Raw genomic sequence first — 13220 nt, forward strand, 5'->3', positions numbered from 1 at the left:
ATCTACTTCCTTAGCTCTCTAAAAATTCACATCTTTTCAACATGAGAGCAAGTCCTCTAATTTAGTAAAAAATAAAGAGAACTTTCTTGTGACCTCTGAGACTCGGGTACAGTAAACATCCCAAATCTCAAACCAGTTGTCAGAGATCCTAATTCTGCAAGACCCTTTCTTGTGAGCACCTGTTCAAAAAAGATGCGCTTATAAAATTCATGTTTCCAAGCAACAAAGCAAAACAAAGTAAAACATCACTGTCAGGGGAACGGACAGAGGCAGTGGCCTCATTAGTAAAGTCTGATTTTCTGAGGCCAAGCAGTACTATTCCAAGAGTTCAGGGGAGATTTTAAGTTACATGACATGCAGGAGTTTTACCCTTGTCTTAACAGAGCCATAACGTCACAGGACCTGGAATTCCAGAGTTGGAGACTGATCTTTTCAGTTTTATTCTTGGCTTAGGTATGGAGTCTGATTTTGGAAGAATTGTTTAGTTCCTTCGTTTTATGCGCAGCAGTGAGGAATGGACATAATCACGCACAGTGGTATTGCAAACTTAAAACAGTAACATTTCCAATGTATTTCGAGATTTTGGAGGTTGGAAGAAAGGAAGAAATTGTAGCTATTGTTGCTGCTGTTACTGAGTTCTGTTTGTCAGTTCTAGAAATAGGATTTGAAATCCATTGGCAGGAATATGGGACAAGTTACTACCTTTTTTTTTGGTGGGATTCACACCTGGAAATATGTGCTTGAGCCAGCAGGAAGTCTCTCTTTGGGAAGAATTAACATGTGAGTAAATAAACAGCAGGCAAAACTAGTTTGTTATACAAATTACACATCGTGGAATAAATTAAGCCCTTCTACATGTATACATTTGCTTAAACAAAACTATTGAAAACAATTTTGGTGGAAAACATTTTGAAAACCTTAGAACACAGATTTGGACTAGTGTTTTAAAGGGTTAAGGCAAGCATTCACAAACTAGATAGTCAAAGTAACATAAACCACAGGCTTTTCCCACTGATAACAGGTCTCCATGAACATGCACAAAACTAGGAAGAGAACTCACAAACAAGTAATGTGATTAGTTATTTCTACAGAAGCTGTAGCTTTCAGTTAGCTGAACAAACTAGTTTTGGATAAATTCTATTCTTAGGTGATTATTATGTGCCAAATTTTGATGCTTGATTGAAGACATTTTTTACTTGCAAACTGTAACAGCTGGAAACCAGGTTTTATATTATACTGTGAACAACATGCTAACAATTTTTTTACGGAAGAAAGCTCAGCAACAGAGCTATAATATTTCCTGTGTGTGTTTAGGCTGAGTTATGCTGTTATATTACTGATATGTATTATGCTAATGCAATAAAACATAAAGACTATTGTATCTTTTGTATCTTCTACCACAGTGGTAACAGTAGGGATTTGCATTGGTAATATAACAGCAGCAGAACAATTTAGAGAATTGTTGAAGTTTCCTTTTTGAGGTTATGGATCCAAGCCTACAAGTCAGTAAAATTCCCCACTAACTTCAGTGACTCCTGGAAGGCTTAGAACTGGAAAAAAACAACACCATGAAAGACAGACACAGCAATATGCTATTCATCACTTAATTAAAAACACAACATATATGGTGACAATTTCAAATATGTGAACTTACTGCACTATTTGAACAGCTTTTTTTAAGAATCATTTTAAAATACTAAATTCAAAGGAAAGAAAACAAGTGATCAAGTGGTTTCATTTTTCCATGTTAATACCTTTTACTTAAATTTTTGGATGTATGGATTATGGACTACCATGATAATATGCCTGAAGATGTTTTAAAGAATATGTCAGACGAGAAAAAAAATAAAAGACACCCTAAAAACCAGTTCCTATCCATAACATCCTATAGTATTAGACACTCAAGAAGCGAATGTACTTCTCACAATTTAAAATGTGTTTGCTTTTTTTTGCATTTAATTTAGTTTTATTATCAGATTAGTCAATTGCAGTTTTTGCATCTCCTATATTTCTTTACTAGGGGCATGTGTGTGTTAAATCCTCATAAGAAATGTAATACAAATAACCAGGAATGACATTTTCAGCATTTTTAATAAAATCTTTTTCCGCTATAAAAATTAATGTTGGAGTCTCAGCTAGAAGCATTATGTGGTTTATTAATACGCACTAGTCAGCAGGTCTACATCTAGATAGAGTATCACCCTCAGGCAATTGTTATTGACTGTACTGCCATTTATTATGTATTAATCTGCTACTGTGAGTATCTGAACATGGCCAAAGCTCTGTGAGTCCTTTTTCCTCGTACATATGCATGAGCAAGTGTGTGATGTGGTAGGGGTTTTAAACACTCGCCACTCTCCAAAATGAGCGGTTGCATTTGGCACTGAGGTAAGTCCCAGTTTCATGCTTTCATGCTTTGTGCCAGCCTGGTAGTAAGCTGCACGTTAGTAACACAAGGCTGTCAGATTTGATCCAAGGGCAGTGTTCTGCACTGCGTGGACTGCACTTCTTTATTTCCAACACCACACTTGCTTAACCTGGGCTGCAGCTAAATCAGCCCCGTGTACTTCTGCCCACAGGTATGGTGATAACAGAATCGAGGGGAGGTCTCAGGAATGGATAGATTCAATTGGAGCAGGGGGTGGTGGTAAGAGAGCTGTAGCTCTTCCTGTCCTCCTCCTCCTTCTATTGTAACTAGTGGGAAGAGTCTGCATCCTGCAACACATGATGAGCAATTAGCTGCTCAGGCCTCTCCCCCCCACTCATGTTGCTGCTGTACTGCTGTCTCTTCTGGCTGTGCTAGCAAAAGGTACTGAAGCAGGTGTTGCTGCTGTTCCTCTCCCCAGCATAGCATGTTCTGTTCTGGAGGTAGGTCGGTGATAGAATAAACTATGCCTGGTCGAGCTTAGTCATAACCGCTCTGCAAATGCTTCATGCTGGTTTTGTTATACCCAGAAAGCATTCTTGTAGGGAACACGTTCACCATGTAGTGAAGCACTAGTAGCACAGCCACACATCCTAGAGATAGCTCTACAGGCAGGTTTCAGAACTGAAAGCATCAGAAGCTGCCCTTGTGTATTGCCACACCTGGATTTAGCCCAGCTGTACAGCGCTTCCATACCACGGCTGTGCCACCTCTGCCATCCTGGCGAGGACCTTGGCACGTACACAAATGCCACGAGGTAGTGCCAGTTTGTACAGCCCTAGCTCAGAGGTCTTTAATGTTGTGTTACACTTTCTGCATTGTTGTTCTCCTAGTACACCTAAGGTGCTGCCAGAACTTAGTTATAATACGTTGTTTGTTTGTTTTTATTTTTGTTGTTGTAGTACTTTTTTTTTCCATATCTATTTCAATCTGAGGCTTAAAGCAGACTGGCCATCAGCCCAGAAACTAGCAAGTTGTTTTTAAAGGACACCAAAACGTAGATAAAAATCAAGCAATTGAGATTAGCCTGTTAAAATTAGTTTTACCTTAGATGACAACTTGATCCAGGTCTGGTTTCCTGTAGTTCTTACTCTGTAGTTGTGGCACATTTATATTATGGCAAAGTACCCACTGTCATCAGTAACGGTTTTGCCTGGTTTGCTGTAGAAGTAGGACTGAATGGCGAAAACAGTCACCTTTGACACACACTTTGGTGATGCTTGGTGATGCTTGCTTTAGGGACTAGGTTCAGCTTTGTAGACAGCTAGAAAATGCAACTCAACTGTTAAGAATATTTTGGGGATTAAGTCTTGTCATTAAGAACCACTTAGTCTGTTGTGCTGCCTGTCTTGTACGCTGCAGCTGAAGGTACTGGGTGTAAAAGCTAACTGTTCTACAGTCAGCTGAGTTTCCACACAGCACAGGCAAGGCTTAAATATATTCCCTGCTGTTCTGCATATAAGGAGGTGGAGGAAGGAAATCTGGAGAGGAAGCTGAACTTCCTGTGCTAGAGTTTTTATACTAGAGCCTTCCCTGAATTCAAAACAATGCAGCAACAGCTTAAAATATGAATCACTAGAACTGCAGACGTGCAGGACTTGATTGTCTGCCAGGAAGACCCCACAACTGTGATTAGGGATTCATGTGTTTCTTGTAAATCCGTAACAGAAACAATCTGACTCGTTTGTAGACTTAGCAGTTGCTTTTTTCTTCCCCCACCCCATCTCCAGAGTGAGAAGAAACTCCCTCTTTGTAGTTTCATTTCTCTGAATGTTGTTTCAGATGTATGAAGTAGCTAATTTGGGCATCTGGATTAATCATGGGCACATGGATAAATGACTGCACAAGCTGAGATAAAACAAAAATGGGCACCAAATGGCCATCTTACAGGACCAGGTCTAAGCAGACAATCAGGGAAGGTAAAAAGTAAGAGGGTCTGTGGAAAATAGAACTCTCAGCTAACTAACACTTGCAGCTTTATATTTTATAATTATAAATGAAGATATCACCAAACTAATCCTATAAATTACCAAGTTATCCATATCCTGATTTGGATTCCTGTTATTTAGTTATATTAGTATTACTTAGCATCTCACACACTGATTAAAGCTTAGAGATTTGGGATTATAAATTTCAGACCTACAATAGTGAGATATGTTTGAAAAGAGGTAGGAATCAATATGAAACTTAGATTTTTTTTGTTGTTATTATAGCATAGCACTAAACATTTTTTTTTTACAGTATTACTAGCTACAATTCCCTTAAGAAAACATTTTTTTTTCCAAATAGCTGATGATTTTGATTGAAACCTATGGGAACAAGAGCATACACTGATGAAATACAGCTTTCTTGTTGATGACAATGAGAGAAACTGGAGAAAAGGAAGATCTCTTTCTTTTCTGAGCTGCAACAGCATTATTCCTCATGTTCTTTTTTTAATCCAGGCAATTTCCTGTACGTCTAAAACATCTCCCACAGGAGGGGGTACTTGCATAGCATCTTCCACCCAAAAGCACCATGCAAAGCAGTAGTTAGATTGCATTTATTTTTTGTGCTTTCAAGCAGCTCACCATTACTAATTAAAAAGGTCCTGTAGAAGCATCTCCTCTGCTCCATCTGATTTAGTCGTTCTAGTTTTCTCACCACTGGGACTCAAATCAGCAGCACACTGAGCTGACCGCTGTAATCACAAGCCTGTGCTGAACTCTCACCGTATGAGATGATGCAATGCCACTCTAAGTAGCGCAATAAAAAAGCATTGCATAGGTAGCATCAAAGCATACAGCCTGCCGGCACAGTGTGAAGAGGTAAACAGGATTATTAGGTATCCAGCTCACCTGATATTTCCCATGGTTTGCTTTATGCAGCTATTTATTCTAGGCCTACATTTGGTAGAAATAAATTTAATGTCACAGTTGAATTCAGGTGAAATTCCTAAATGATAGGATCTAGGCAGTTTGGAAAGAAGATGTCATTAGATTTTGATAATTACGGGATTGAAGCATCTGGCATATGATGAGAAGACAAGCAAGCTGGGTTTCTTTAGCCTCAAGGCTCAGGTGAGATTATGCCAATGGTGGTATACAACAACTGATGGGAAAGCATAAAGAAGGAAGAGGAGGAATTTCCTCAGTGACCCACTGACAGGGCAAGAAGCAGCAGCAGCAAACTGAAATGGGAAAAAAAAAAAAATCCACTCAAATGTTCAAAAAAAAGCTACTTTTACTGTAAGGGTGGTCAGGCACTAGAGCAGGTTGCTCAGAAAGATGGAATCTGACTTTGAATTCTTCAAAGGGAGATTAGCTCCAGAGCAAGCCACTCTAGCTGACCCTGCTGCATGCAGGAGGGTTTGGCTGGGTGACATCCAGGTCTCTTCCAACCTCAACTGTTCAATGTTTCTGTAACTTCTCTATTTAGCCAAGGGGAAGTAGGGGAAAAGCCATTTAAAGTGGTGTCTGTATAGATGCCCAGAATATCTGCGGTAGAGCTGGAATCTGTCACATTCCAGGATGTTTCTAGATTGAAAGATGGCCTTTCCTATTAGCACAGAATGTTTCTTGAATATTATAGTGAAAATAGCGGAGTATATACTTCTTTATTCTCCCTGTGGTCACTTGAACTTCAGGCTTTCACAGCAGGTATGGAGGACATTGTATCTAGTAGGCTTTTTGATCTCACTATGTGCTATTTTAAAGTAAGCAGTAAAAAGCATATTTATTTTTACCTCCAAACAAAGTTAATTAAATTTCATGAGAAAGTTAAATGTTACTTTCCAGCACCTAATCTGAAAAAGCAACGTTCACCGGGGTCTCTGAGGCTCACTGGTGCCATCTCGTGGAAGAACAAAAAGGCAGCTTAGGTGGAGTAACGGGCTTGGAGGGCCAGCTCTCCAGATACCCATGGTATATTTATTTTGATGGCCTTCTGGTTAGCTAGCTAGTCACAATGGTATTGCCACCTCATGCTTTAAAAAGAGCTGAAGTGACCTTATGTGCAGTGCAGAACAGCTTCCTTTTACCTCCTTCATAGGACATGTGTGTCTCTGACAAACTGCCTTTTGACAAGATATGCATCCATTTAGGAGGCGTTGTCCAGGGGTAAGTGACAGCATTTCTTGCCCCTCAGAGCTGTGCAAAGCTTCTTGCGTGGTCTGATCTGATACAGTGTGGGGCTGAAAGCAGACTCCAGAGACCTAGACTGAATTTGACTGACGATTATATATAGACTAAAGAGTAAAGACTGAGTTTCAACAAGATAGAAATGAGCAAAAAAAAAGTGAGTGTACAAATTGTCAAAGGAGTAGTATTCTTTAGTGTTTACATCTAAGGTAGCATCTTGCAGGACATTCGATCCTACTACTTGATTTGAGCTACTTGGGAAAGCAAGGAAGAGGAGTCAGGTAAGAACCAAGCGCTTCAGTGTGGATTCAGGCATTTGTACATTTTGAAAAAAGTTATGTCTTCTATCCAAGGCACCCAAAGGGAGCTTTCAATATCACGTAGTCTATTTCCCCTGACAGTAATTTAAGTAAGATTGCTCTAAGTTACTCCTTTATTTAAAACTGGCTTTAAAGGCTCCTTCCCTTGCGACTAGCATCTACCTGACATGTCCATAGCTACTTGCTTAGTACTTACAGATTCTAGAAAGAAAATGAGTAACAAAGGGAAGATGATCAGGAGGATATTTTCATAAGCAGCTTTTCCAGTAGTTACAGCTGTGCTGGGTATTGCACTTTCCCAGTGTGCGAATCTCAAAGGCTGTGCTTTGCTTACAGTGCGCGGTCTGTTTCTTTTCCCGTTGTTTGAATTTGCAGTTAGATATTTCCCAGCTGCTTTGAAAAGGTAGGGAAAGAACTGGAAATGATGCTGCAGAATTCTCACCTTTACATCTTGGACCAGCCATTTATTCCTTCTAGTATTCAAGTGATTACCAACTTTACAGTTTCTATGCTCTTTTAGCCCCCTGTTAAGCAAACTGCAAAACTAGGGACTGGAATACATGTGTATAGAGTGAAAACTTTCTGTTGAACCAGCATGTCTAGCTTTGTTTCTGTTAAGGTAACGGTGTTTTCACATAGAAAGCTGTAGTATGGTGCAGATGCAGCAGCTAATGCTCCACAAACATAAAACTTTTTAGTAGCGGTTCTCAGAAAGCGTACGTGCCAGATCTTTGTAGCTGGCCATGTTTGCTGCAGGTTACTTAGCAATTCTAATACCAGAAGACCCTCTTCTGAAGCAGTACAGACAAAACGAAAATCCCAGCACTGATATGAGGCATATGCAGCCTTTGAAGTACAAAACCCACAACAGATCATAACACTTAGTTTGCCTAGATCAGGGCCCCTTTTTCATTTACGTCTATAAATCTTGTAGTAAAAAGGGTAATAAAAAAAACCACATAATTATTGTAGAAACAGGTTTATGCAGAAATTACAGAAAGAGTTAGAAAAATTGAAAGTTTTCTTTCTGACTTATAACTTTCTGAACTCTAACTTTCAAAACCAAAATTTTAATTAGAAACTTGAGCCAGTAGTCAGGTCCCGCCAAGCAAAACTCATAAACATTGATGTGACTAACATGTGTCCTGAAAACTAGCCAACAGTTTGAATTCAAGACTCACAGATAGCATAGAAGCCAGATCTTACTCTTTTAAATCAGTTTTTAATTTCTGTTTTGTAAGAAATGGGAGAATTATTATTTGCCAGCAAACATTTGGTCTTTCTTCAGTTATTTTGTGCAAATGTTTATTCACCTGGAGTTACCAGTTGATGGGCCAGATAATAAGGGGCTTCAGTAATACAGTGCTGGTTTATTTCTGCTGAAGGCCTATTCTAGTATTAGGATTGTAGCAAAGTAAAAACTATTTTTTTTTCTGGATTACATGCATGTACACTGAGGTCATCTACTCCTAGTACCCAGCCATTTGTGCTGGAAGCCAGCAACCCCCTGTTCTGTGATACATGCTCTGACAAAGGTGGTGTCATAGGTTCAACATGTGGCAGTCAAAACCAAGATTGAATCCATTTCACCAGGGCATACCTCATCTTCAGTGAAGAACGACAAATGATTTTTTAATATAAAACTAACATGAGTTAGGTTTTAAAAGCAATTGCAAAAAAATCTCCCATAGATTAAACCATTTACGTGCAATCTCCTCCCTCAGGATGAAGGGCTGACACCCCCCACCTCCCCCTTTTTAGTTAATATTGTAACACCTAGGACCAAGTCACAGACACTATTGGAAGAGGTAACAAAGATCCTGCAGGAATTCCTGACCATCTACATATTTCAAACTTGCTGCTTAATGCAGCAAACCAGCCCTCAGGCTGGTAAGATCTATTTTATCCAGTAAGATCTATTTTATTGATTGGTAGTACAGCACATACTGCACGGTGAATAAATGGTATTTGGGGCAGCGAGGCAGACAAAGGCAAATGCAAGGCAGAAAAAGAAATGGCTTTTCTCCAACTCTTACTATATCCAGACCCTATTGATGGTTCACTCTTGATGTTGCAAGTTTACCACTTAATACTCTCCAAAGATTATAATGCATTGATCATAAAAGCCATTATAGATGTACCACTTTACTTATATTGTTAATGAGCTTGGCTATAAAGGGATTTGCAACCTGAATTTCATGGCAGAGCCAAGGTATAATTTGCTCTGGGCTATAAAGCCCATGAATTATTGAGGCAATTTACTTCCAAGCCTGCATTTTCCTTCTGAGCACAAGTGCTCACGGTGAGCGCATGTGTGTGAGAGAGGAGTGACAGGACTGCAAACTGCTGACAGTGATAGAAACACTGAGTTGCTCCAGCAGGATATCTCCCCATTGTAAGCTCTTGCACACAGCCAGCAAATAATTGTTTTGGCAGTTATTTTCTGCTATTTTGGACAAATGGGGGAGGAATTGCATGTTCAACAGTGCCAAATGAGCACCAGATTCAATTCATAACAAAAAATGCACGTTAGGTTATTACAGAGAGGAGCTTTTGCCTTAGAGATGTCACAAAGCTTGTGTGGATATAGCCAGACTTCAGCAGATCTAGTGATGGTGAAAACGCTGGACTGACAAATCAGAGTTCTTAGATCCTCCCTCCAGCTGAGTTTACAGCCTGCTGTGTGACCAAAGTCTCCTGCTCAGTGTTCCGTTTGAGCCTGGTTTCCTAAGGCAGTGAGGTTTTGTAATCACACTCAGTCTGTCCCACCTTCCCTCTTCCCATTCCCCACACCCAGCTAATAATTCAGAATCCACTGACCAATTTCTACCAAGTTTGATGGAGAACTGGAGGTCTCAAAGACATAAAGATCCTGCAAGATTCACAAAAACAGGAGCTGGGCAGAGAAGAGGGATCTTTTAATACTCTTATTGCAGTAAAGACTGCAGCATGAGCTCACCTTTGTTTGGCACTGGAGGACGCACACAAGAAAGATCTTACGCATGTCCTAACTATAAGAAAAGCTTCTACAGCAGTTTACATACCATTAAGTGTTAAGAATTTGTCACAATATATAGAAAAGCAAGCTCTATTTGCTCTGCTACTCAAAGAACTCAGATGTGTTTGTTTTTTTTTAATTACTTTTTATATATGTTTTCCCCTCTAAGAACCGATTCCCACTATGGTAGGCACTGTGGGAGAGTTTCTCATGTCAAAGGACACACACCTTAAACACGGAACGAACAGGATGGGAAAAGAAACAGGGACATAAGAGAGGAAGCAGCTTTGTGGAGGTCACTGAACAGACTTCTATACACAACATGACAATAGCACACCCACAGGCAGCTGCAAGCAGATTTCCTTAGGCAGGGAATAGCAAACTTCAGCGTTATGAAGGCGAATTACTCAACACCAGTGTTTTTGACAGGACTCCACACTTCTCAGTGCATTTCTACAACAGGTGAGAGCAGGCTGATATACTAACAGTAAGACACAACCACTTGCATCAATGCTGTCGACGTAGCTCTAGCGAATGCTGTGTTTAACATCACTGAGTTAATCATGGTCATCAGCTGTCTAGATGATGGCTCCCAATACTGCCAGTACCATAGAGCTGAATTAGCGTAAGCGATCCTGAGCAGGATTCACAGACTTCTCCAGCATAAACCAGACTAATCTTGGTCTTTGGTACAAGGCCTGTTCTTACCCCTGCCAGTGGTAAAGGTAATTCTGTTACCAGCTCAGTGGAATATCAGGTGATAATCGGTATCAGCAGCAGATTTATTTATTACCGAAAAGGTCAAAGGAGGGGAAATGTCTATCACACATTGTGTGAACAACCTATTGTAACATAGACCTGTCAGTGACAAGTGATTTCAGACCAACCCTGAGCAGAGCTAACAGTGAGTGAACTCCTGTTTGGCTAAGTGCCTCATCTAAGATTATGTAGATATGCTTGACTGACTGCTTAATTAAAAAGTTACTGAAACCTTTAATGTGTCCATTCAACTTCACTTCTCTGCTCTGGATTTTTTTTTTCTAAAGTGTTTAATTAAAGCATTTTTAGAGAGGGAAAACGTACAGGTTAATTCTTTACAAGTGGAAATATGCTGATCCTGGATCTTCCTGAAAGGCTCTTTTATATTACCACCAGGGATAGTGCATTTCTCATGAAAGGCTTTTGTTTTAGAAATTCACAGTTTAAGATCACCATAGCACTAATAAATAGTATCTGTTATAGAATACTCAGAATACTTTTCAGAATATTCAGAATACTTTTAAGAACTGGCTATAAATAATACATAGATAGACATCAATTTAATTCTCATTGATATGCATCTGCTTCCAGTTGCTCTCTGATGGCTCGCAAAGAGCCAAAGGAAGCACTGTGTAAGATTCCTGACCAAAAATCAAGATGTTACACCTAGTTGGAAACAGGAGCAAAACTGAATGTAAGCTAGGCTCTTTTTCTGCAGTTGATGCTTACTGAATGTCCTCTACTAGTACAGAATCCAATTCTAGAAGAAAACTAGTTATCTACATTCCAAATGCTTTCACTGATGAAACCAGAGACTCATCATACATGAGAACAATTGAAACGTAAGAAGAATCCATTATTCTCCATTCCCCTTCATGGGCTCAGTAGGGGAAATAAAGGAACACCATGTCTGTCTAGGTTGGGAGTTTCTGAAAGCATCTTAGTTCCTGCTTGAGCCTCACTAAGAGGCACTGACAACACAACAAGGTTTTCCAGAATCACAAAGTCAGATCCCCCACAGAGATAAACAGAGCTAGCAAGAACACAAAGCAAAAATCAGAAAAGAAACATTTGTGAAAAGTGGCAATAGAAGTGAAAACAATACTAATTTCCATTCCACATTTTCATATTTTCTAGATGAGTTTTAAAATGTTAATTGAAATAAATAAATTAATTTTAACTTACCACATAGGAGGGTTAAGAACCTGTAATATTCTCCTCTATTCCTATTACAAAAATATGGGTTAAACAGGAGCTGGTTCCTGAACCTAATTTTGTACACGTTAACAAGAAATTTTTGCCTTTCTCTGCCTTGCCCGATTAATCAGATGAGACCCAGGTGATCAATGGACACTCTTTTTCCATTCTACTTCCTGCTATTTGGGGTAATGCAAAGCATATGGAACCATCATTTTCAAGCTGTTACATCTGTAGAGCAGGATTGAGGCTATCTCCATTTTAATTCTTTTTCCAACATAGATAATTAAGTGATTATTTTCTCTCACTGTGTTCCCACATGCAGGAGTGATTCTAATTGATGGCCTGGACTTTCCACACAAATACAGCTATCCCCAAAGTAAGAAGAGAGCTCTGTTTGCTGCAGGTATTTACATGGAATTTGTAAGAGTCAGATCTCATTTGTGAGTGTGTAGCATTTCATGTTTTGGTGTTGGCTCTAACAGAACTATCATTCCCCATAACCAAATGGAAAGAGGTCTCCTCACGGTTTGGTAGGTAGTCGGCCAGGTACTTCTGGCAGCTCACAGGACGGAAGCGTTGTAAAAGCAAAAGCATGCAGGGAAGTCAAACCGTTGTGATTTTATTCCTGTACTCCTCAAGCAAGCTCAGTCCTTGCACTGCAGGGTGAGCTCTGCAGACCTGAGCAAAACCCAGCCTCAGAACCGCTCTTGCCTCTTGGCAACACCGAGAGATATCCTTCACGAAGCTGCTACAAGTGGCGATGTAACAACACACTGAGAAGTGAAGGAGTGCCCTCTTGTGTCAGTCACTGTTCTTTTCATTTGCCTGATGTTATATTCCTGTCTTTATTAGTGAGCGAGCACTCTGCCTTTTCCCTTCAACAGTTTTGGAGAATTCAGTGTTTTAGCCCATTAATTGCTGTGGTAAGAAACAAAATTAGAAATTCTGAGTAATACAGACATATAGTTATCACTTAGACAAGACAGAAGACAAAACGTACAGAGATACCATGTTGGCTAACTGCCAGTTAGGCAAAATGTGCAGAAGTGCTAAGTGGGGATGGTCTTTGTCTGCAAAAATCTTATGAGGACATTACTTCTGATGAGCTGGATGCAGAAAGCCAGTAAGTAGACAGCTCTGGTGGCTACATAAGGTAGGGCATTACATACGATTTCAGCTGACACCAACTTCTCCAGTCAAGTAGCAAGTTATTTTTGTAGCAAGAGGACTAGAAAGTGAACTCTGCGATCATGTTTCAGGGTACTTTCCAGTTTCTCTACAACAACGTAAGTGATGCTTAGTTTCTGTAACACTCGTCTTTATAGCAAAGCCTGTTTCTAAACCATGCACCTGAAGGCAATTCAGCATGCTATTTGATGATTTTGATCAGCGTTAAGGGA

At 39.8% G+C, this 13220-nt stretch overlaps 2 protein-coding genes across 5 annotated transcripts in view; one reads left to right on the plus strand and one right to left on the minus strand.

Moving 5' to 3' along the window:
• GABRD (gamma-aminobutyric acid type A receptor subunit delta) overlaps positions 1-13220 on the plus strand; it is a 94899-nt gene that overhangs the window by 8912 nt on the left and 72767 nt on the right. The gene's annotated exons all lie outside the window — the stretch shown is intronic.
• The window catches only part of CFAP74 (cilia and flagella associated protein 74), an 84654-nt gene continuing 83601 nt past the window's right edge, over positions 12168-13220 (minus strand). The window contains exon 39 of the transcript XR_011804666.1: positions 12168-12217. The gene's annotated coding sequence lies outside the window, so the exon portion shown is untranslated. The remainder of the gene's footprint in view (positions 12218-13220) is intronic.

This window comes from Anas platyrhynchos, chromosome 22 (genome assembly GCF_047663525.1).
Source record: "Anas platyrhynchos isolate ZD024472 breed Pekin duck chromosome 22, IASCAAS_PekinDuck_T2T, whole genome shotgun sequence".
Lineage (NCBI taxonomy): Eukaryota > Metazoa > Chordata > Aves > Anseriformes > Anatidae > Anas > Anas platyrhynchos.